The sequence below is a fragment of the Monodelphis domestica genome, chromosome 6 (genome assembly GCF_027887165.1).
Source record: "Monodelphis domestica isolate mMonDom1 chromosome 6, mMonDom1.pri, whole genome shotgun sequence".
NCBI classification, from domain to species: Eukaryota; Metazoa; Chordata; class Mammalia; order Didelphimorphia; family Didelphidae; genus Monodelphis; species Monodelphis domestica.
Genome location: NC_077232.1, coordinates 14,417,655 through 14,442,018, shown reverse-complemented (window position 1 = coordinate 14,442,018; position 24,364 = coordinate 14,417,655). Strand labels below are relative to the sequence as shown.

At 38.6% G+C, this 24,364-nt stretch overlaps 1 pseudogene; it reads left to right on the top strand.

The window, feature by feature from the left end:
- The first annotated feature begins 1,374 nt into the window (after positions 1–1,374).
- LOC100029013 (nuclear transport factor 2-like) lies at positions 1,375–4,444 on the top strand (annotated as a pseudogene).
- Positions 4,445–24,364: the final 19,920 nt, after the last annotated feature.

Here is a 24,364-nt window from a genome sequence, read left to right as displayed (position 1 = left end):
CTCTAAATGACACAAACGGAACAATGGAACACATTAACATTTCCTTGCTTATTTTTACATTTATCATATAGTCCAGCCCACATAAAGTTTACTCAGGCCTTTTAGAAATGATGATCACTATACTGGGTTCCTTCATGAGACCTTCATTATACCAGACTGCCAGCTGGTAACATTTATTTAAAAAGATTTCTTTTTAAAATCTCACTCTTTTAATTAAGGAATCGGAGTTTGTAATGTTTTATTGAGTCTTCTTAACCCTGTCTGAACTGAATACTTAGGACCAATTCCATTGCATTTGTAATAGTGAAATTAGGTGTTTGTAGGCATAAGGGACATGTTGTCTTTAAGTTGAGAGGCTGGGCAAATGCTCAGAACTTTGAGGATTGAATGCTGGAAGCAGGAGGACAGTTTGTCCAATAAACAGAGACCTTCTTTCCCTGGACTCGTTTGAGGGAAGAAGTCCTGGCTGGAGCTCTACTTTTCCCCTGAGTTTTGGTGAGTAAAATTGATTCCTTGGAGGTCATCTGAGATTCCTGTTTCCTACTTTCTAACTAAGGAAGGTCATCAATACTGACAACACCCAACTATAATCCTGAGGCCTGGTTTTGAATTTGGAGAGACTTCCTTCACTGGGTCATCTCCCACAGAGGTGGACTTGGATGTTTCAATCTAATAAGACAACTTAGTGACAACCTCTCAATATATATCACAAGAGGGTTATCTAGTTAGATTATGGAATTAGAATTTTGAGTAAACTGAGTCAGATTTGAGGAGGGTTTGAGGAACAGCAAGAAAACAAAGTCTCTGAACAAAGACAGCAATAGTCTAAGACCCCAAGACCTTGCTTAAGTCACCATAAGAGTATCGCTATGAATACCTCTTAAAATACTCTGGATTCATAGGGATGTGCTATGGATTCATAGCAAAATCTCACAAAAAAGGCTCTGTGGCCTCAGGCAAAGTAGTCCAAGGGGTGTCTAATGGGTTGAAACACAAGAGGAGGTGCAGAGACCTTTCTTAAATTTTCAGTGAGGACTGAAGCTGTGGTGCAAGGCTATCCATACTGTGCTTCTCCATTTGGAGCCCAGAATGGGGCCATGAATTCCTGCCCAACCACAAAGTGTGAGAGCCCAGCTTCAGCACAACAGAGTCCTTGATACACTTTGTCTGTGCAAGTGGATGGAAAGGGTTAGTGCCCCTGTCTAACTGTTCAGAAAAGAGAGAGGAGAAGAAACAGACTTTTCCAAACAGGAACTTAAAAGAAATGGGCTATAGCCCAATGGAAAAGTCAGTTTCTTCTCCTCTCTTTTCTCTCTCCCCTGCTATGATCCACCCATGTGGTCAATACCCCCATCACATGGAGGCTTAGCCCATATGCCTGGCCAGTGTAAGCCCAGCATGAGGACCAGAGCCATTGCCCAAACAAGTACTGACCCCAGAATAAGGTATCTCACAGTGCTGTGGACGCTACTAGTCAAAAGGAAACTGACTTAGCAGTAAGAGGAGGCTTTGATATCTCCTAGCACACAGGCAATCATATCACCTTAGCAGAGCTGAAATTTAGAGGAACCCACAACTAAAGCTGATGTTTAAGAAAATGCCCACTCTGCCCTGAGAAGAGTCCAACTTTAAGATAAAAATAAAAGTCAAGAAATGAGGCTAGAAAATGAGGACATTTGAAAAAAAAAACTAATCATAGAAAATTATTGAGGTGACAAAGAAGAGTAAATAAAATAGATGGAGAATTCATCAATTTGATTTTTAAAAGGATAGAAGAAAATCCAGTCACCAAATCAGTCTAGAGACTCACAACAGCCATTCCCTTAACAATTTGTAAAATGAAACAAACATTTTCCTAATCAATAAATCAGAAGTTTAATCAGGTGCCATGCCATACCAGGTCAGCATGAAAAGACTAAAAAAATGGATCTCTTCATAATTCAAAGAGAATGGTCTATGGTTAGTGACATTACAGCCTCTCCAACAATCATGGTACCTAGAAAGTAGCATCTAATGAGGGACTGATACTGCATACCAGGCCCAGGAGAGGACTTAGCCTCAAATAAAACTCCCAGCCTTCGCATGTCAGAATAAATACAACCAAATTGGCAGCCCTGCTATTCATTACCATAATTTATACTACAAGTTCTCCAATGTCTGTGCACAAAGTAAGGGAAATGGTTTCGTCCTAAAATTCCTTTTGGGCTTAAGAAAAATTTAATATGATTCTTCAAGGCTTTTGAAATACCAGTATTGGTTTTCTTTTCTTCTTCTGTGTTTGTGTTTTGGTTCCTGCTATTATCAAAATAACATTCTGTTCTGAATATCCTTTTTGTTTTTTTATTCATTTTATAACCTTTTTCTTGGTTTTCATCTTTTTTTAAAAACTGTTAAAATTGATCTCTGTTCCTGTGGTGAAAAGCTTCAGTTTATTTGTACAAGTGCTTTCAGATCTAGCTCTGGAGATTTATAGGATTTCAGTTCTGCCATGATCTAAGGAAAGGTCTAGTTCATACCTTTCTAAACTTCTTCAGATCGGTGTGAGGCTACAAGCACAATTTTCCATCCTGAAACTATGACCTCAGTGCTATAAACTCTTCTAACTGCAAACACTGGTGTGGTAGTGCTCAGCCATACACTGGGACTATACCCTGGATCTGTGATGGGTAATGCAGTAGAATCCTGTACTGAGAGCCAGAGAAAAGGACCTTGTAATTTCCATGGGATTCATTGTCGGACCACCTTACCATTTGAGCCTGAAAGCTCCAGGAGGTCTTGCCACTAATTTACCTTTCCACAGACCTGTTCTGCCTTGATGGTGTGGAGTCGGCTTTGGTGAACTAGACTGTGCTCCACTCCCATACCAGGGTGACAGATTCCTCCTGATATTTTTCCAAGTGGTCTTGTGTAGAAATATTGGTCCGTGCTGGCTTCTGGGGGGTTATATACTGCTTAGACATAAATTTGAAGGTGACATATCAAAGTTTTTGTAGGGATATATAGGAGAGATAAGGAGAGTCTCTATTTCTTCTCCATTATCATAACACAGCCATCTACCATTGTGTTTCCAAGTACTCTTATTGTGTTAGCAATTAAATGGAATCTGATGGTTTGACCTTATTATGGCATGGTCGAACAAGTTTAACATTTCGTTAGAATGGATTATTAATGTTTTATAAGAAATGATGAGAGAAAAGTTTTCAGAAAGACTGACAATAATGATATGAGCAGATGCAAAGAAACAGGACAAGTCAGTTATCACAGAAACAATATTTTAGCAGTGCCCAACTGTCAGAGGTTTCAAATACCATGAAACCACTGTGACGATAACACAGGATCTGGCTGCATCTACACTTAAGAACCAATAAGCATGGAATATGATATTCTGGAAAACAAGGGAACTAGGTCTACAACCAAGAATCAACTACTCAGCAAAACTGACTATATTCTCACAGGGGAAAATATGGCCATTCAACAAAATAGAAAAATTCCATGAATATGTAGAGAAAAGACCAGACCTGAAGAGAAAATTTGATTCCCAAGCAGAGAACTAAAGGGAATCATCATCAAGAAGTAATTTTAAAAGAGGGGAAAAAACCCCAAAACAAATCAAACAAAAAAAAACCTCCTTTTAGGAGACTCAACAAGTTAAAATGATATGTATCCTTGTAAGAAAGAAGTCATTGGTAACTTTTTAAAATTGTTATTATCAGCTTGCCCTAGCATCCGACTGAGACCTGTGGTCTCGGTTGCCCGGGCCTGGCAGGGCCCCCACCCTTCCTTGACTCTGGGGGATGCACTGGCCACCTGCCTCATGCTATGGGGCTACTGGGCCCAGGAATGTGCCAAGGCCCTGGGGCCAGAGACAGGCTTTGGTGCCCAGTATTAGCCCAGGAACCCAGTAGTAATTACAGAGCTTAAGAGCCAGAAGGAATCTTCAACATCTTCTAATTCAACCCCCTCATTTTACAGTTTCTGCTGTTAGGTGAAGATCCAGAAAGGGAGACAAGCCGATTTGGGAGCAGATTGGATACAGCTTTGTGCGTCATTACTACCAGATATTTGATAATGACAGAACCTAAGTAGGAGCAGTGTCTCTTGATGCCTCTTGCTTACATGCGAAGAGCAGCAATGCCAAGGCCAAGCAGCCATGGTGGAGAAATTGTCTAGCCTTCCATTTCAGAAAATACAACCTAGCATCACAGCTCAGGACCACCAGCTCACCCCTGGCAGCTGTATTCTCAGTATGATTGTGGGACAGCTAAAGGGCAATGAAGACCCCATCATGGGATTCTACCAGATGTTTCTATTAATGCTTGGGTCTGCACCAATGACTTGTTCAGGCTAGCGTTGTACAACTTTGGCTGAACCTCCTCTTCCCAAGGCAGCCAAGCTGTTTCCTTCTCTCTCCTCTTCCTCATATTATTCACACTTCCTCTCCCCAGCCCCCTCAGGACACTCTGAATATCATACAAAAGGCTGCAGGGCCTCAGTGGGTGGACATCCTGGAGGTGGTGGCATCCCTGTTTGAGTGTGTTGTGCATGATGTCTGGACATTAGACGAGCTGCATGTGACAGGAGAAGTTTGTGCGTGCCTGAGAAAGACTAAGTCATGCAAAAGGTTGTCTTTTTTTAATGGACTGACAAGTTGCTCTGGTAACCCATAGAAGCGAAGGAGAAAGCAGCGGCTGCCTGTGTAGCCAGATGCTGATTTGTTCAGATTTTCCAAGGCTCAGTTTAAATTGTTTGAATAGTTTACCTTGTTGATCATGTGGGAATAAACAACCCAGTGGGTCTGGCTCTTCATCTTTTCTCCTCTGGTTTTGTTTTCCCTGATCAATGCTTACAAAAAGAAAACCTTTGGAGCATTCAGCTTCCCTCCACTCCGACTTTTCCAGAAACACTGAAGCCTGCACATTTTGGAGAGGAAATTCCTGCCATGTTCTTAGAGGCCAGAGCTAGCTATGCCAATGCCTTGAACTCCTCATTGAATGGATGATTAGAATGTGGACCCTTGTTTGCACTGTCAGGATGGCACAGGAAGGATCAGTTCCTAGACTGAGAAGAGGCATCCCCCTTTGTCCTGCACCTTCCCAACTTCTCACCTTTGTCCACCCACTTGCCTTCTCCAGCATCTCAACACTGTTTCCAGTTTGGTTTACCTCCTTAATGCTGGACTTCAGCGTTGTATGTTGTCCTCCTAAGGTCAAAGATCTCAATACCAAGAGGGCAAACATGTGGCTGGGCTTCCCAGTGGGGCCCCTCTGTTAGAGCCTTCCAGGAAAGACTCTTTTGGGTGTGTAAGAGAGTTTTGGGAGTGGAGCTCCCTTCCTGGATTAGAAGGGACAGAAGGGGGATGCATCCTCCAGAGCTCCTCTATAGAAGCAGGGCCTCCCTCTAGAATGAGCCCATGGAAGTAGCATTCATCTAAAAGGCAGAGATCAGAAAGAATAGGGAAAAGGATTGATGTTAGAGGGGCTGATATTCCCTGGAAGGGGAGGCATTGTAGCTATTTCTCTGAGGTGTTCCAGCATTGACCACTGGAAGGATCCTCCTGGGCTGAGGATAGGTTAATGTGAATAGTGCATCCACATAGTGAATGTGGGGATAATTGCTGTCAGAACTATTCTTCATACAAATCATTCATGCAACTGTGTGTATATTTATTCATTTGCAAATATCAAATATTTTGATCAGCATAAATTTGTTGTTAGAAGTTAAAACAAAATTGATCAATGAGATACTGTTTATAAGCATCATGGTATTCTTAGGATTGTGATCCAGGCCCGAATAAATATCATAAATTGGAGTTGAGTTTATGAAACTCTCCTAAAACATATACTCATGTCCAGAGAAATGCATATAAGGAAAAACATCAACATGTTCCCAATGATTAGTGTATCAAAATTAGAGTTAATGATGATTATCTAAGTGAATACCTTGGTTTATGCACAATATATCATATGATCACAAAAAAAGACTAAAAATATAGTATTGGTTTCTGAAGGAGTCAGTTTTTGCATAACAGCTATTCTTTTACACATGATATTCCTTGAAACCTCTGATGACACAAAACTTAGACACTCTAGGCAAAACCCACTGCAATTTTGCCTGGGACATCTTATGCCCACTGTGACAAGGAAATCACAAGGAAAAAATTTTGAGGTTTACACCACACTTGTACTATTCCAACAAAAGAACTCTGCTATTTCTAAGACAGACTTTTACATTTGGGAACTGTTTTAAAAAAACCAAATGAAGGGAGAGAGGGATGTATACTGAGGGGAGGCTTGTACTCTGAGGTATAGAGAGGGGGAAAGAGAGGAGAAACCCACTTCCTGCAAAGCTGGGTACAGGTGAGATAGCAGCTTTAATGAGTTTTCTCAGAGAGAGGAGAGGGGGTTTGAAGATTTCCCCCTTCTGCCATCCCTCCTTAGCTAAGGCTGCTCTCCCCAATTCTCTCTTGTACCTCTTGTCCCCCCACCACTACTCGAGACCCAAAGGTCTCCCCTAGATCTGTTCACTCACCCTCATCTTGGAGAACAGATAACTTTTAATGTCAACTCAATCAGGTAATACAAAAGGAATAAGGGCAGGGAAGAATTGGAAAAGGAAAGTGGGGAGAAGGAGTCCCTTTCTCTATCTAAACTCTTTTCCTCCCTCCTCGAATCTGAGGGCAGCCTGAGCCCCCTGAGATAAAATCAGGTGTTGACTCACCCCTGGGCATCAGTAGCTGAGGTAAAGTCTGCTCAGGTTTCTCTTCAGAAAGTCTCTTCAATTGGTAAGTGTTGGGGGGAAAGATTTCCAGTCACTAGCAGGAAAAATGGGTAACCCTCAAGAGAAAGTCTTTTTCCACCTTCTCTCTTTGATGTCTCCAGTGAGAATCTTCTCTCCTCAGGAAATTCACTCCTGGGTGCCTCCCCCGTTGAGGTGATCAATTTCATATACTCTTCAGTCTGGCACTTTTTCTCTAGTGCCAGCCTCTATCACTGGGCACAAGGAGAATATAGACCACAAAATGCACCAATTTGCTCTCTTTGAATGTTATACTCTTAAGGGGTCTATTGTGCAGATGAAAAATTTGCCACACCTGAGCTACATTCCCAGCATCCTTTTAAGTTATGTCTTCATTTTATATAAGGACACTTAAGAGATGAATTTGGCTGAGGCCCACACTGTGGGGCTCTTTTTTCAGAGCTTGTGCTTTTGGTAAAGTGCTGCTGTGTGAGTCTCTGGCTTTATTTGCTCTACTCACTTGATTAAAAGCATCTATTTTTTTCTCTTTTCCTTCTCTTTTAATTATTATTTAAATTCTACAAAATTTTTGGCAACCACAAAGGGATTTTAGAACCAGAGAAATCAGCTTTCTTCTCCTGCCATGATTTCCCCTTTTCCCTCTTCCTTTTTCCTTCTTCCTCTGCGAAACCCTTGAAAGCTTTCTCAGGCTTAATTGCCTACACCTACCCATCAGGAGAGCTAGGTAGCTGGGCCTGTGCCTCTATCTCAGGGTGTTCTCGCTAACTCCTTCTACTGCTGCTGCTGCTGCTGCTGCTGCTTCTGTTCTAAACCTTTAAACTTCCTGCCCCAAACCCCATCCCAGATGAAGGGGATCCATTTTTCTTTTTAAGGGGTTATGGGTACTCTCTCCCTAGTCCTTTTCCAAAGCACCCCTACAGCATCCTATATTCCCTCTCAGCAAAACAAAACAAAACAAACAAAAATAATCTCTTTCCCCTTCAACTAAAAGGAGTCTTCACCCTCAAAACCAGCAGATATTCCTTGACTTAAACCAATTCTCCCCTGCCACTAGAGGCTAATATTGAGCACTCAGTATTTTTTTCCCCTCTTTGCTGAGCTTCAGTGCTACCTTTCTGCCACATGGTGGCAGCAGCAATTATATATATAATATGTATTGTATTTGCACATATATGTATATATATATATATATATATATGTATATGTATATATATATATATATATACATACACACACACACACACATTTAGCAATGGAAAAACATCCAATACAACCATGCTTTATCATTGTAGAGAAAAAAAGCCATACAACATGAACTCTTCTCTACAAGAAAGCCTTTTGGCTTTTGCAACATTGGAAACCTTTAAGGTTTCTGTTAAGATTGTATTTGTCTCCCCCCTGATTGTAACAATGAAGGTACTTAGCTCTTCCCCGATTGTGAAGATTTAAATTGTAACTCATGTCTATTTTTGGATTTTAATCCCCATGTGTGTAAACACTCTACTTAAAAGTTAATTATGGAGACCTGCCTGATTTTAGATTCAATCACAAAAAGTGTAAACATGATACTTTAAGTTGAGTGGGAAGATCTACCCATGATAGATCTAATCACCAAAGGTGTAAGCATTCTACTTAATCATTTAGTGGGAGATCTGTGACCCATGTATGAAATAGTGGGTAACAAATCAGAATCGACTAACTGCCTTCTGGGCAGTCCTAGACCAGAGCATCAGCTGTGATTACTATATGTGGAATTAGGGGAAGAAACACAAGTGAAAATACCTTTAAAAAAGAGAATGCTACACAGAGTGAGTGATTCTTATAGGGGAGTTCAACTTGGACTTCCACTTCTGCTGGAGGGTGAGGGCAATTCTTCATGCTTTCGAGTTAGACTGGTACAGAGGGGCAGCAGGATCTGCTGACTGGACTGACAAGTGGTGAGTGAAAAGCTGACTCTTAACTGCTTGCTTTTCTCTGAAGAAACTGGCCTCAGGAAAGACCTATTCCTCTTGAGAAACTTCTCAGGTCCTCGGCTTTACCGAGCTGGGCTGAAACTAATTCTTCCTGCCTGAAAGAACCGGGAATAAATTACTTAGTGCTCAGTCTAGATACAATACCTTTTCCTCTATCTGATTTCTTGCTTCACTCTTTCTATATTTTGTAAATAAATTGTAAATCTCTTTGTCTTTAAATCTCTGGTAACTACACTATTGAAAACGAACCCTGTTTAAATTAACCCCTTTTCCCTGTTACATTTCCAAATGCCTCCTTTTCCTAATGCTACTAGGAATCTTCTTTTCCTAATTATTAATATTATGACACAAAAGTATTGCAAATACAAGCAGCAGTACAAATTCAGTTGGAAAATTTCAAATATTCTTCATACAATCCAATGGAAAAGGTGGATCCAATTCAAATGTTTAATTCAAGTTTTTGTGAGTCTGTTCCCAAACTACTCATAGAGGAAAATCTTATTTCTTTTTGTCCAATTGAAGTCTTTAAAGACATTTTCAAATATGACCTTTTGATTTTCCTTTTTGTTTCAGTCTGCCCTGCTTTTCAAGAATTCCAAGAGGTCACTTCTGGTCACCAATTTACTTATTACTTCATTTGATTTCTGTTCTTTTTTCCAATTTGGACAATTTTACCTTTTAAGCTATTATTTTATTTTTTATTACTTTCAATTTTTCCTTCTTTTCTTCCCATTTCTTCCTATATGTCTTACTTGATTCTTGAGCTCCTTTTTTAGTTCCTCCAGACCTTGTGATCAATTTCCATTGGGTGGAGAGGGTTAGTTTGCCTATGTTTTCTTGTTTCCCATTCTCATCTGTTGCTACTGTAGTTGGCTCTTTTCCTCCATAGAAATTTTCCAGGGTCAAAAGCTTTTTTTTTTTTTTTACTATTGTTTACTCCTTTTCCAACTATAGGATTAAGATTCCTGGTTGGTGGTGGTCATTGCTATCTTATTTTCTGTCTCCCTGGGCTTTGCCTTGGGACCATCTTCCCTATCCTGTGAGCAGCCTGAGTGAGGTCATGTAAGTCTGTGGTATGTCTTGAGGAGTGTCCTTCACAGCACTTTGCCCTGGGGCTATCTTCTCAGAAGGTGCTGCTTCTGTCCACTGCTGCTTCTGTAGGCCTGAGCCCAAAACCCAATGGCTGGTATTTTTAAATTGGGTCTATGCTGTAGCACCTTGCATCATGTTTTTTTTCCTGTGTTAAAGGATGGAAACGTGACATAGCATTTATTCACAAACAAACACTAATATATTTCTAGTGTGGAATTGCAGAAGGATATTCAAGAGGAAGGAAGTAGAGGTAAGGATGTTGCATACAACAGTAACAACCCTTATAAAACAGTAACACTGACATTTAAATAGCAAAACAACATGACATAACAAAAGTAACTACATAATAAAACATAAACACAAAGTATAAACCTGGTTAGGTTACTTTGAATCATTATTTAAATGAGTGAAACAATGTATAGTCAGCATACTAAAGGGTTATGATTAGCTATAGCAATGTTATTTACCACCAAAATGTGGGTACATACTTAGATTTGGTTTAGGTATAGGAATTTAGTTGGGGAACTATTTGGAAGTTAGGTCATATTAAGTAAGATAAGATAATTAGATACTGACTTGCACTGCATCATACATTACACAACACAAACAACATATGACATCACATAAGAAAAAATGTAAATCAATATGCAAATATATGCAAATTGCAGGTATAAAAGGATTTTAAATTAATTGTATTATAGGACATGTTTATATGTAAACTATGTGTAAATATGAAGTGTAGATAAGAGAATATATGTGCATGTATGTAGCATACATGTATATATGGTATACATGTACTATATGTAAATTATATACAACACTTATTAATATCTTTTGTTAATGTATCTGCATGAGTGATTTTGATGTTTGGTTTGATTTTCATTGTAAAAATTATACAATGTTGTGTTTGTTGTGATTTTCAAATTTTTTTCTCTAATTTTCAAGTTAATGTTTTGCAATAGTAGTATATTGTTCACTTTTAGCTGATAAGAGTATTTTAAGTTTGATATTTGCATGGAAGTTATGTTCATCTTTTGGTTGATGCTATTTGCTGTTTTGATTTTGCTTCTGTTTGACTTTTGTTCTTGTTTATTATTTACTTTGTTTTCTGTTTCCTTTTTCCTTGTTACAATTCCTTAGAATAGGTTAGTGTAAGTTAGAGCAAGATTGTTGAGTGTAGACTTATTTTGGATAGATTTCTTAGTTCAGGTAACTGGTAAGTATTTTAGATTGTGCACAAATCAAAAAGTAGTGTTTCCAACACGATTTTTGATTTGTGAAATAGGGAGGAATTGTGATAAAGGTTGGAAAGGTTTGCAATTTGCAAATTGTGGAAAAACTGAAAAGTACAAACCTAGGTATGATTGACAGTGAGGGTCACATGGGAGTCTGAGCTTCAGGATCTGGGAAGATTCCATCTTGCCCCAACAGACTTTCCTTTGGGTCTCCTGAGAAAGTTGAGAGGAAGGTATCAAGAGGATTCCCTGTGTTGAACTGAGGAAGGGTTCCTATATCTAGCTGCTGGCAGCATTCAGTCTCACTTGGACATCAGGACTTCCTTGGACATCTAACAAAAACAGATCCTGCTTCTAATTGGTTTTGGACCTCTGTGCTGTGATATTTGGATATCTCTTGTTAAGTTTTTTAGTTTAGTAACCTAGTCAGCATATTTAATAATTTTTTTAAATAAGAATAAGCATAAATAAAACTCTAAGCCCTCATTCCTTTCCCTTCCAAAATAATAAAGTGATTTTAATATGTTTTTTCCTCTTGTATTTCCCTTCCTCAAAAATCCTAGCCTAACATCCCTAAAGTTGTCTTCCCCTCCCCTGCTGCCACCACTCTGGCCATGTTGCTGCCTCCTTGGACAGGACCTAGCTCCATGTTACTAAACCTTGACTATCACTACTTTGATGGCTAAATTGGGATTTTGATTAAATAACAGTTATAAAATTGTATAATTATTATCCCTTAAGTCAGGAAAACTATTTGCAGCTTGAAACAATTTGTTTTCATTGGAATATTAATAAAATAGGGAAATGTGGAAGGGAAAGAGGTGAGGCGACTGCCTATCCTATCCTAAATGCTTATCTTGTGAACTGGGGCTCACTCCCCAACAGAGTTCCAATCTCCATGTGGCAAGCCTAGTCACTCATCAGCAAACCCAGCAGGATCCAGGCAAGGTTCCAATGCAGAAAAACCCTCATGAGCTAAGCTCACCAAAACAGCAGGTAACCAAACAAGAAACTCCCCAAATCCAATAAGCTCCAAAGATGAATGTTGAAGTTCCAAAGCCAAAAACTCTAGTCAAAAGGCCCAAAGCTCTGAGTGAATGTTGTGACCTTGAAAATGTGGGTTTCAAGACTGTGAATTGCCCAAACTGTAAAGATAATTTTTAGTGCCTTGATTTATATTAAAATATAAGTGGTTGCCATGGGAAAAATTCCCAAATAAGTATGAGTTAAGAACCTTCATTGTTCAATCAGAAGTTTACAACTTTATCTTCCCCTAAATATGCCTAAGTATGGGTGGAGTAATGTAAAGTTCCCAAGATATTCCTGATCAAGTACCTTAATTTGTTACAATAAGGGAATAACCTTAACCAAATGTTCCAAGGTACAGTCTCAGCAGTTTTTAAGATTCACAACATCAAAGTTCAAAAATCCCAAGGATCTATCCTGCAAAGTAGAACTCCAAAAGAGAACCTCAAGGAGAAGTTTCAAGGAGAAATCCCTTGTACAGGAAATTCAGGAATTTTTTATAGTCCTTCTTTCATGTGACTTTCTGTCCCTTCCTCCTTCTATAGGAATTGCAGTCTTTCAAATTGACTAGCACTGAGAGGTAGTGTGGTCAGTGGCCTCTGGTGTTGTCACTCACTCTAGCAAGTGACTTGTGAATTTAGGGTACTAAGTACTAAGTTCAGGTTTTGATTGGTTTACTTAAAAGTGGCTTATTGATAGACAAAAAGAATTTGATTCACTCTTCATATGGTCAAGGCATAGCACAACCCTAAAAGGTAAGCCTGTGGTGTTTTACTCCTGCCCCCCAAATGTGGAAATTTCCCTTGACCTGGCTCTGACTCTGGCATGGTAGGTGGGAGAAAGGGTTGTCAGCCTACATATTTCCTTGTGTAGCTTTGCACACTTATAGCTTGAGAATACCCTCTCTCTGATATCCTTTCATGCTGTGTCCAGTGGGAGAGCCCCTTTACTCATCAAGTTTTGACTTCTGTAATTTTGAGATGCTTTTAATGATTGGTTTGGCAGCAAATTCTGAGGGGCTCTAAGTTTTTCCCACTACTACAATGGCATGATGTGGATGGTTTTCATAATGTTAGAAAAAACAAATAAGGTGAATAAAGTACTGATAAATCTAATAAAAAATTAAGAGAATCAAGTTAATAAAGTAAAAAATGAAAAGGGTGATTTCACCTCTAATGAAAAGTTAATTAAAACAATTATTAAGACCTCCTATGCCCAATTATATGGCAATAAATATAATTTAGATGAAATATTTACAAACATATAAAATGCCTAAATTAATAAAAGCAGATGTAAAATACTTAATTCCATCTGAGAAAAAGAAATTTAACAAGCCATCAGGGAACTCCCCAAGGAAAAATATTCACCTAATGGCTGATAGATTCATAAGTAAATTCTTTGAAATGTTTAAAGAACAATTAATCCCAACAGTAGACAAAGTATTTGACAAAATAAGAATAGAAGAAATCTTAACAAATTCATTTCATTCTGCAGGACTGATAATGAAAAATGGTATTAAAACAAAGACAGAGACCAGATGAGTTCTGATTATCAATTGATCACATTATTTATCGGATTATTTTACTTGTCTCATGGGATTTTTTGAAACACTGTTATTATAGAAACATCTTTTGTCACTTCACAAATAAAATGTGTTATATAACTTGCTATTTTTTAAATAGAAAATGGTATAAAGAAAGGTTGAGAATTTTGATTAAAAAGTAAATACTTATTAAAATTGTTTTTTTAAACAAACAAAAATACTTCCAGGAATTGAAGTGGAAAATATTGCATATAGGGAATTTTTTTTAAGTTCAAAAGGGGTAGCTATGTTCAGGCTAGACTCAAGTTAGAGTTTTCAGATTCATTTTTTTGAATTTGGACTCCAGTACTGCCTAGTTGTGTGATTCCAGAAAAGTCTCTTCACACTAATTGCATCACACTTATAAAGAGGCTTGGAAGAAATACTTGTTATTGATTCTAGAATATGGATAATTGAAAATCTGTTACCCTAAAAAAGAATTACATTTCCTGGGAACTTGCTGACTTTCTGTCAATATGTTCTTCCTTTAGAGAGGGAATAAATATTGAGTGGGTGTTCCTGCCCCTCTCTCTTTGGCATAATGACATTGAGCTTGGTGATGGTGGAAAGAAAAGTATGGGGATATAAAATGTGTTGATCAGCAATGGGCATGTGGTCTCTATTTTGTATCCTCTTTATTCCTTGATTTCTGATTAATATTAAATCCCTTAAAATATATAATTTGTATTATTGAGGTTTAAATTGAATTTTTACTTTTTTGGCAACCAGAATGGATGATAAAAACTCTCAATTTTTTTTGAAGATAGCCTAGAGAAAATTTAAGTCATGTTTCTCCTGTCAAGGCTTTGACCCCACTGTACCCACCATCGTACCCACAGCACCATCAATATGGTCTTCACGGTGAGGGAAATGCAGGAAAAATGCCTTGAGCAGAACCTGAGTCTCTACATTGTCTTCATAGACCTGACAAAGGCATTTGACACAGTGAACAGGGACGCATTGTGGGTGATCCTCAGCAAACTCGGTTGCCCAGCAAAATTCATAAAACTGATCCAGCTCTTTCATGTCTACATGACAGGGGAAGTCCTATCTGGTGGAGAGACTCCAGATCGCTTCAACATCTCCAATGGCGTGAAACAAGGCTGTGTCCTTTCTCTGGTACTATTCAACCTATACTTCACCCAAGTATTACGACATGTTGTAATGGATCTAGACCTGGGCGTCTACATCAAATACCAACTGGATGGCGCACTATTCGACCTTCGCCTCCTGACTGCAAAAAAAGACAACAGAGAGACTCATCCTGAAGCTCTCTTTGCAGATGACTGTGCTCTCGTGGCCCACCAAGGAAATCATCTCCAAACCATTGTGGACAGGTTCTCTACCACAACAAAACTGTTTGGCCTGACTATCAGTCTCAGCAAAATAGAGGTGCTGTTCCAACCTGCACCAGGGAGGCCAACTAACCAACCATGCATAACTATCAATGGCACACAGCTTTCGAATATCAACACTTTCAAGTACCTGGGCAGCACCATCACCAACAACGGGTCCCTAGACCACAAGATTAATGCCAAGATCCAAAAGGCCAGCCAGGCACTCCGGAAGCTGCGCTCCAAAGTCCTCCAACACAGTGGTGTAAGCACTGCAACGAAGCTCAAAGTGTATAATCGCTCCTGTACAGTTGCAAGAAATGGACACTGTACTGGAAGCACATGAAGCAGTTGGAGCAATTCCACCAATGCTCCCTCCAGTCAATCATGAGGATCTGATGGCAGGACCAAATCACCAACCAGGAAGTCCTCGACAGAGCCAACTTCACCAGCATCGAAGTAATTGTGCTCAAAACCAAGCTACAATGTTCTGGACACGTCATCTGCATGGACACACAGCGAATACCAAGACAGGTATTCTATGGTGAACTGTCAGCTGGACTCAGGAAACAAGGCCGACCAAAGAAAAGATTCAAGGATCAGCTAAAGTCAAACTTGAAATGGGCTGGCATGACCCCAAAGCAACTAGAACTTGCTGCCTCTGACAGAAGCAGCTGGTGAACCCACATTAACCATGCTGCCACCACCTTTGAAGATGAGCAATGTTGATGTCTTGCTGCTGCGTGTGAACACCAACACCAGGCCACAACCCCACCTCCTGTAACAACTGGCATCCCATGCCCCAAGTGCCATAAACTCTGCACCTCAGTCTTTGGACTCCAAAGCCACATGAGGGTACACCGTAGATGAAACTGCACAAAGACAATAGTCATTCTCAGTCACCAAGAGACTACTACTACCCACCACCAACCCTGTCTTTGGAGTTGCTGCCTTTTTCTTTCCCTAATTTTTGTCCCATTGCCCACCCTACTGGCCAGGCTATATTTTAGCTGGGGGACTCTACTTGAGTCCACATTCTTCAGTTCCTTGCTGCTGCCTTTGGCAATACTCCTTTTGATATCCTGTCCCTCTCCTACTCTTGCTCCTGAATTGGCCTCTCCTCTGACCCCAAACCAGATCTCTGTTGTGGATCCTGCTGGGCTATTTATTGCTGCCTATAAACAGCTAGGACATCTTGGAGCTGTTCTCTGGGTATATTTCCCTTAGGTAATGATTAACCTCCTAACTTCCTCTCCACATAGCTGGGGAAATTAGACTTTTACCTCATGGGGAAGGGAAGAAGGAAGTTAAGCTTGCAAGCAGGAAATAAATTATGAACATGGCAAACTATATGAAAGAGCAATACCTTTCCTATTTCAAACAGCTTCTATCACTCATGAGCACACGATTCCATTCAATTATCTTGCCTGAGATTCAGGGGATGAATTCATCTCCCTAAAACCCTTTGCCATTTGGGGCTGCCTAGTCTCTAAGATTCATCTAATTTAATATTCCCCAAACCCGTGCTCTCCCACTCTATGGGAAATCCTACCATTTTGACAAACAGAATCTGAATGAATAGAGAAAGGAACTTTAAAGAGTCTGAAGGTAAAATTTTAACCCTTCCAGACACCAATGTTTTATATAAGTCTCTGTATTTCATTGTATTTTGCTGATTGTTTTGTTTACAATTTAATGTGGTTGATTTTAAGTTCATGTATTAATGTATCAACATTATTCTTTACACTGACTCAGTTTAATCTGTGTTTTAACTACTATTATATTCTATTACCTTTGCACTATAACTATACTGAACAAATATTAAATATGTCCATAGAAAAATAGCTTTTTTCCATTTTTGCTTTGTAAATTGTCATACATATGATAAATGGACTCCATCAACCTGGTTAACAAACTTTCATGTATTTAATGAGCTAAATATCTCCAATTGATTTTAAGGAGTCTTTAGAAATAATTAAAAATATTTTTCAACAACTCTGACTGATTATTTTGTCTACCTCTCAGTTATTTGTTACAAGAGGTAAAGGATCCATTTTAGTAGCTGAATTGAAGTACAATTATAATCCTCACCTTACACATTCATAACATAATTGTCATACCAAAAGAACTGGGAAGTTGATCCCAGGGCATGGTACCCCTGGATGGCTCCCAAGAAGGACCATTTCTCATTTGTAACTTCAGTTTAATTTACTTCCACCAGAAAAATCTAGATTTCTTAGTAATATTCTGGACAGAAATAAACTTTCCTTTGTTTAAAAATATCTCAACCAACTTTGAAAGATTTACCACACCTAAATAAATGTCATACAGCAGACTCATGTAAACTATGATAGTGGGTTTGTTTGCTATTGTCATTAAATGGTCTATCAACTTTCAGGCATTTGATACTTCTTGAATATTGTAAATTTTAGATTTATTCCACTCTGCTTAGTCTAGCAATCAGAATTGTATACACCCCTACTTAAGGATTAAGTGTTGAGGAGGATGGCCTATGACAGACATGTGCTAGCAAATAAAAAATCAGAAACCACTGATACACCCCCGAGCTCTCCTATTTCAAACTTAAGCTATAAATAGTACAGGTGAGACACAAGAAGTAATGAAAAAAAAAAAGTCTATACATTCGCAGAACTTCCTGTGAATATTTTGAGAATATATTGTTCATCCAGAAGTTATTTTTTCCCTCTTTTATTTGGATTTTTTTATTTTTGATTTCTCTTGCCAATTGATTCATATACTTCATAATTCAGCCATGCATCCCTAAGTGATCCCTGTGTTTTTCAGCAGCCTCATCAGGGAGGAATGTATTATTATTCTAAAATGTAAAGTTTAAATACTTTTGAGTGTAATTTAAAGTTAACAAATATGCTACCTCTCTGAATCCAGAAAGTGAACTGTTTGTAGAAGGTATCATGAAGATGCCTCCACAAACCGCTCACTGCACCAAAATATCCAGAGTGAACTTTGGGATGTGTGATTTGAACTGTGTGGTGTTGAATCCATTTTTTAAAAAATTTAACAGTATTTTATTTGGTCATTTCCAAACATTAATCATTGGAGAAAAAGATAATTTTCTTATCCTTCTCCCCCTACCATCTCCCATAGCCAATGCGCGATTCCACTGGGTATCACATGTGTTCTTGTTTAGAACCCATTTCCATGTTGTTGGAACTCATTAGAGAGTTTATTTAGAGTCTCCCCTCAGTCATGTCCCCTCAACCCCTGTAGTCAAGCAGTTGCTTTTCCTGGGTGTTTTTATTCCTCTGCTTGTAGATACTGTTTTTTTCTCCTAGATCCCTACAAATTGTTCAGGGACATTACATTGACACTAATGGAGAAGTCCATTACTTTCAATTGTACCACAGTGTATCAGTCTCTGTGTACAATGTTTTCCTGGTTCTGCTCCTTTTGCTCTGCAGCACTTCCTGGAGATTGTTCCAGTCTCCATGGAATTCCTCCACTTTATTATTCCTTTGAGCACAATAGTATTCCATCACCAACATATACCACAATTTGTTCAGCCATTCTCCAATTGAAGGGCATCTCCTCATTTTCCAATTGTTGGCCACCTCAAAGAGCACAGCTATGAATATTCTTGTACAAGTATTTTTCCTTATTATCACTTTGGAGTACAAATTCAGTAGTGCTATGGCTGGATCAAAGGGCAGATAGTCTTTTATCACCCTTTGGGCATAGTTCCAAATTGCCCTCCAGAATGTTTGTATCAATTCACAACCCCACCATCAATGAATTAATGTCCCTACTTTTCCACATCTCCTCCAGCATTCATTACATTCCTTGGCAGTCATGTTAGCCAATCTGCTAGGTGTGAGGTGATACCTCAGAGTTGTTTTGATTTGTATCTCTGTGATTATAAGAGATTTAGAACATTTTTTCACATGCTTATTAATAATTTTGATTTCTTTATCTGAAAACTGCCTATTCATGTCCCTTTCCCATTTATCAATTGAAGAATGGCTTGATTTTTTGTACAATTGATTTAGATCTTTGTAAATTTGAGTAATTAAACCTTTGTCAGAGGTTTTTATGAAGTTTGTTTTCCAATTTGTTGCTTCCCTCCTGATTTTAGTTACATTGGTTTTGTCTGTAGAAAAACATTTTAATTTGATGTAGTCAAAATTATTCATTTTATATTTTGTGATTCTTTTTAAGTCTTTCTTGGTTTTAAAAATCTTTCCCTTCCCAAATGTCTTACATGTATACTATTCTGTGTTTACCTAATTTACTTATTGTTTCCTTCTTTATGTTCAAGTCATTCACCCATTCTGAATTTATCTTGGTTTAGGGTGTGAGGTGGTGATCCAAACCTAATCTATTCCACACAGTCTTCCAATTTTCCCAGCAATTTTTATCAAATAGTGGATTTTTGTGCAAAAAGCTGGGACCTTTGGGTTTATAATATATTGTCTTGCTGAGGTCACTTGCCCCAAGTCTATTCCACTGATCTTCCTTTCTGTCTCTAAGCCAGTACCAAATATTTTTGATGACCACTGCTTTATAATATAGTTTGAGATATGGGACTGCAAGTCCCCCTTCCTTTGTATTTTTTTTCATTATTTCCCTGGATATCCTTGATCCTTTGTTCTTCCAAATGAAATTTTTTTATGTTTTTTTTTTCCTAAATCAGTAAAAATTTTTTTTTTTGGAAATTAAATGTGTATGGCACTAAATAGATAGATGAGTTTGGGTAGGATGGTCATTTTTATTATATTGGTTTGTCCTACCCATGAGCCATACCTATATTATTCCAATTGCTCAAGTCTAGTTTTAGTTGTGTGGAGAGAGTTTTGTAGTTGTGTTCATATAGTTCCTGTGTTTGTCTCAGAAGATAGATTCCTAAGTATTTTATTTTGTCTATATTTTATTTGGCCTGCCTGACCATATTTGTGTCATAAAAGTAATTTGGTAGAATTCCCTCTTTGCTTATTACGTCAAAGAGTTTGTAAAGTATTGGGATTAGCTGTTCTTTGAATGTTTGATAAAATTCACTTGTGAATCCATAAGGCCCTGGGGATTTTTTCTTTGGGAGTTCTTTGATGGCCTGTTGGATTTCATTTTCTGATATGGGATTATTTAGGAATTCTTCTTCTCCTGTTAGTCTAGGCAGTTTATATTTTTGTAAATATTCATCCATATTGCCTAGATTGGTATATTTATTGCCGTATAATTGGGTAAAGTAGTTTTTAATGATTGCCTTAATTTCCTCTTCATTGGAGATGATGTCCCCCGTTTCATCTTTGATGCTGTTAATTTGCTTTTCTTCCTTCCTTTTTTTAAATTAGATTGACCAGTACTTTGTCTTTTTTTTTTTTTGAGTACCAGCTTCTAGTCTTATTCATCAGTTCAATAGTTCTATCACTTTCAATTTTATTAATTTCTCCCTTGATTTTTAGGATCTCCAGTTTGGTTTTCTTCTAGGGCAGGTTAATTTGTTCTCTTTCAAGTTTTTTTTATTTGCATTTCCAATATTTTGATCTCTGACTTCCCTAGTTTGTTAATATATGCACTCAGCGATATGAATTTTCCTCTGATTACTGCTTTGGCTGCATCTCATAAGGTTTGAAAGGATGTCTCGCCATTGTCATTTTCCTCGATGAAATTAATTGTTTCTATGATTTGTTCTCTAACAGGTTTTGGAGTATCATATTGTTTAATTTCCAATTACTTTTTGATTTGGTTCTCCATGTACCCTTACTCATCATTATTTTTATTGCCTTGTGATCTGAAATGGCTGCATTTATTAATTCTACTTTTCTGTATATGTATGCCATGTTTTTGTAACCTAGTGTATGGTCAATCTTTGGGAATGTTCCATGTGGTGCTGAGAAGAAGGTGTATTCCTTTTTGTCCGTATTTATTTTTCTCCATATGTCTATTAACTCTATTTTTTCTAAGATTTCATTCACTTTTTTTTTACCTCTTCCTAATTTATTTTTTTTTATTTGATTTATCTAAATTTGATAGTGGTTGGTTCAAATCTTCCACTAATATGGTTTTACTGTCTATTTCCTCCTTCAATTCTCCTAGTTCCTCCATTAGAAATTTGGGTGCTATACTATTTGGTGCATACATGTTGATTAGTGATATTTCCTCATTATCTATAGTCCTTTTTAAGAAAATATATATTACCTTCCCTATCCCTTTTAATCAGGTCTATTTTTGCTTTTGCTTTGTCAGATATCATGATTGAAACTCCTGCCTTCTTTCTATCAGTTGTGACCCAGAAGGTCTTACTCCATCCTTTATTTGTGACCTTGTGGGTGTCTACCTGCCTCATGTGTGTTTCTTGAAGACAACATATGGTAGGGTTTTGGATTCTAATCCATTCTGCTATTTGTCTATGTCTTATGGGTGAGTTCATCCCATTCACATTCAAAGTTATGATTGTCACTTGTGGACACCGTGGCATTTTAATATCCTCCCCTAATTGTGACCTTTCTTCTTTAGCTATTACCTTTTAAGCCAGTGATGTACTTTAAATCAGTCCCCCTACTCCTCTCTCTTGATAGGTTTCCCTGTCTAGCCCCTTCCTTTTTGTTCCCTTCCCCTCTCTCCTCCCCTTCCCTCCCTTTTTGTGTCCCCTTCACCCCTACCCCCTTGGTTTTCCCTTCTCCCTTACCCGGTTGGATAAGATAAAACTCAAGATCCCAATGGATATGGATGCTCTTCCCTCACAGAGTTGATTTCACTGAGAGTAAGATTTAAGTAAAAATTCTCTTCCTCTCCTTCTTATAGGAGAATTCTTCCTCTCCCCTTCCCATGTGTATCCTTCTGTGAGAAAGATTATTCTATTTAGTGTTTTTTCCTATTTCTTGGAGTATATCTTAGTACCATCAATGATTCCCCCCTCCCATTATCTTTCTATCCCCCATTTTTCTCCCTATCATCTTGATGCCCCAAACTTTCCCTATGTGTGATTCTTCTTACTACTCTAATGATGCATAAAAATTTTGAGAGTTACATATAACATTTCCCTACATATTAATATATATATATATAATTTGATATTAATGTAGTCCTTATAGAAGAGAGTTTGAATGAAAGAAAAGGATAACATTTTTCTCCTTTTCCTTTTTCTTCATATTTACCTTTTAATGTTTCTCTTTTTCTTTGTGTTTGGATGTCGAACTTTACACAGAGCTCTGGTCTTTTCTTTATAAACACTTGGAAATCATGTATTTTGTTGAATGCCCATACTTTCCCCTGGAAGTATATAGTCAGTTTTGATGGATAGCTGATTCTTGGTTGAAGACCCAGCTCTCTTGCTTTTCTCAATATCATGTTCCATGCCTTACGGTCATTAAGAGTAGAAATTGCTAGGTCCTATGTGTTGGTGTTCCTTTATATCTAAATTGTCTTTTTCTGACTTCTTGTAATATTTTTTCTTTTGCTTGGAAGGTTTGGAATTTGTCAATTACATTCCTGGCAGTTGTCTTTTGGAGATTTAGTGTAGAGGGTGTTCTGTGAACTCTTTCAATGCAGATTTTGTCCCCTGTTCTAGAACCTCTGGGCAGTTTTCTTTGATATCATATGTTATTATATCAAGATTACTGTTTATTTCTGGCTTTTCTAGTAGACCAGTGACTCTCAGATTGTCTCTCCTTCCTCTGTATTCCAGGTCTGTCACCTTTTAGTGAGATATTTTTTGTTATCTTCTAAATCTTTAGTCTTCTGACTTTGCTTTATTAATTCTTGCTCTTTTGCAAGATCATTGTCTTCCAGTTGCCTGTTTCTAACATTTAAAGACTGGTTTTCCTTTTCAGTTTGGTCTGACATGATTTTTGAGGCTTTGAGTTGTTTCTGCATTTGCATATTTTGGTCTCCCAGATTGCTGAGTTCCTTTTGCATTGTTTCCCATTTTTCCTGCCAGAAGGCTTCCATCTTTTTGATAATTTCTGATTTAAATTCTTCAAGAGTTTTTGGAGAATTTCCATTTCCATTGGAAGGTTTTGGGGCAATTGTTTGTATTTCCTCTTCTATATCCTCTGTATTTTGTATTTTTGTTCCATAAAATGTGTCCAAAGTCACCCCCTTCTTCTTGCTTTTCTTGGTGTTTGGAGGCTTTTGCACTTCTGTACTGTTTGCCATCTCTATGGTTTTTCTTCCCCTTTCCAGTCAGAAATCTGAGTGAGGAGGACTGGCTCCTAGTGTATCTTTCTGATGGTCTGAGGCTTTAGCCCCAGGCAAATTGTCCATTCTCCGCAGCAGTGCTGTCTTCCCTGGGAGGCCCAGGGTCTTCTCGATGCCGGCTTTTCGGGTGGTACTGCTCTCAGTTCCCTCCAATTGCTTCTCCACTGCCTTACCTCCACACTCTGAGCCTGGGACAGCACTGCACATAAGGTACCTCAGTGCCTTTGCCAGCCCTGAGGTTCCTGTCCTTTCAGAGGGCCCTGCACTCTAAGGGGGAGGGGTCCTGACCTCTCTGAGCTCCGAGGGCTTCTGATGGGATTATGTTCAGCTGTGTTGGTCTGAATGTGCCCTGAGGCAAGAACCTCCCATGAGACTCTGATGGAAGGACCCAGCCAGGGGGCTACAGACCCTCCCACCCCCATCTCTCTCAGGGTGCTTCCCTGCCATCTGTGTTGGATGCCCAGAGACTGGTCCAGGTTGCTTTTAAGGTGCACCCTTAAGAGCAGCTCTTTTGGAGGACCTGGGGTTCCTGCTGCTGCTGCTGCTGTGGGCTCAGCTCTCTGGGTTGGGGGGAAGGGTCTTGGGACTTTCCATCTGCCTTCCCATTAGACCAGATTGTTCTAGGATTCTGGATTTTTAGGGGCTTACCTTTTGGTTTGAGTTCAGAAGGAGGGTTCCTTTGCTCTGTCCTGTTATTAAGGTTGAATTTCAGTGCCCTAGGAGCATTCAGTTTGTGATCATAAGGAAGGGTTTTCAGAGGTCTGAATTTTTGCAGCTTTAAGCCGCCATCTTGACTGGAAGTTGGTGTTGAGTTCTTTTGTTTTATATGTATACTCTTATGCATAAGGGGTCTGCCCCCAACAGGATTTTTGTCAATGTACTTAGCAAGCATGGGTTTGTCCTTTTTTTCTTTTGTCCCCAAATTATTGTAATTGAAAAGTTGGTTATGTTTACAAGATCCATTGGAGAGACTAATCTTCCAAGAATATCAGGGGGTAATATATAAATGAAAATCTGTTACCCTAAAAGAGAACAACATTTCCCAGGAGCCCACAGACTTCCTATCAACATGTACTTCCTGTAGACAATGGATAAATATTGAATGGGCGGTCCTGCCCCACTCTCTTTTCCATGATGACCTCGAGCTTAGTGCTGGTAGTAAACTAAGCACAGGGATTTTAAATGGATTGGTCA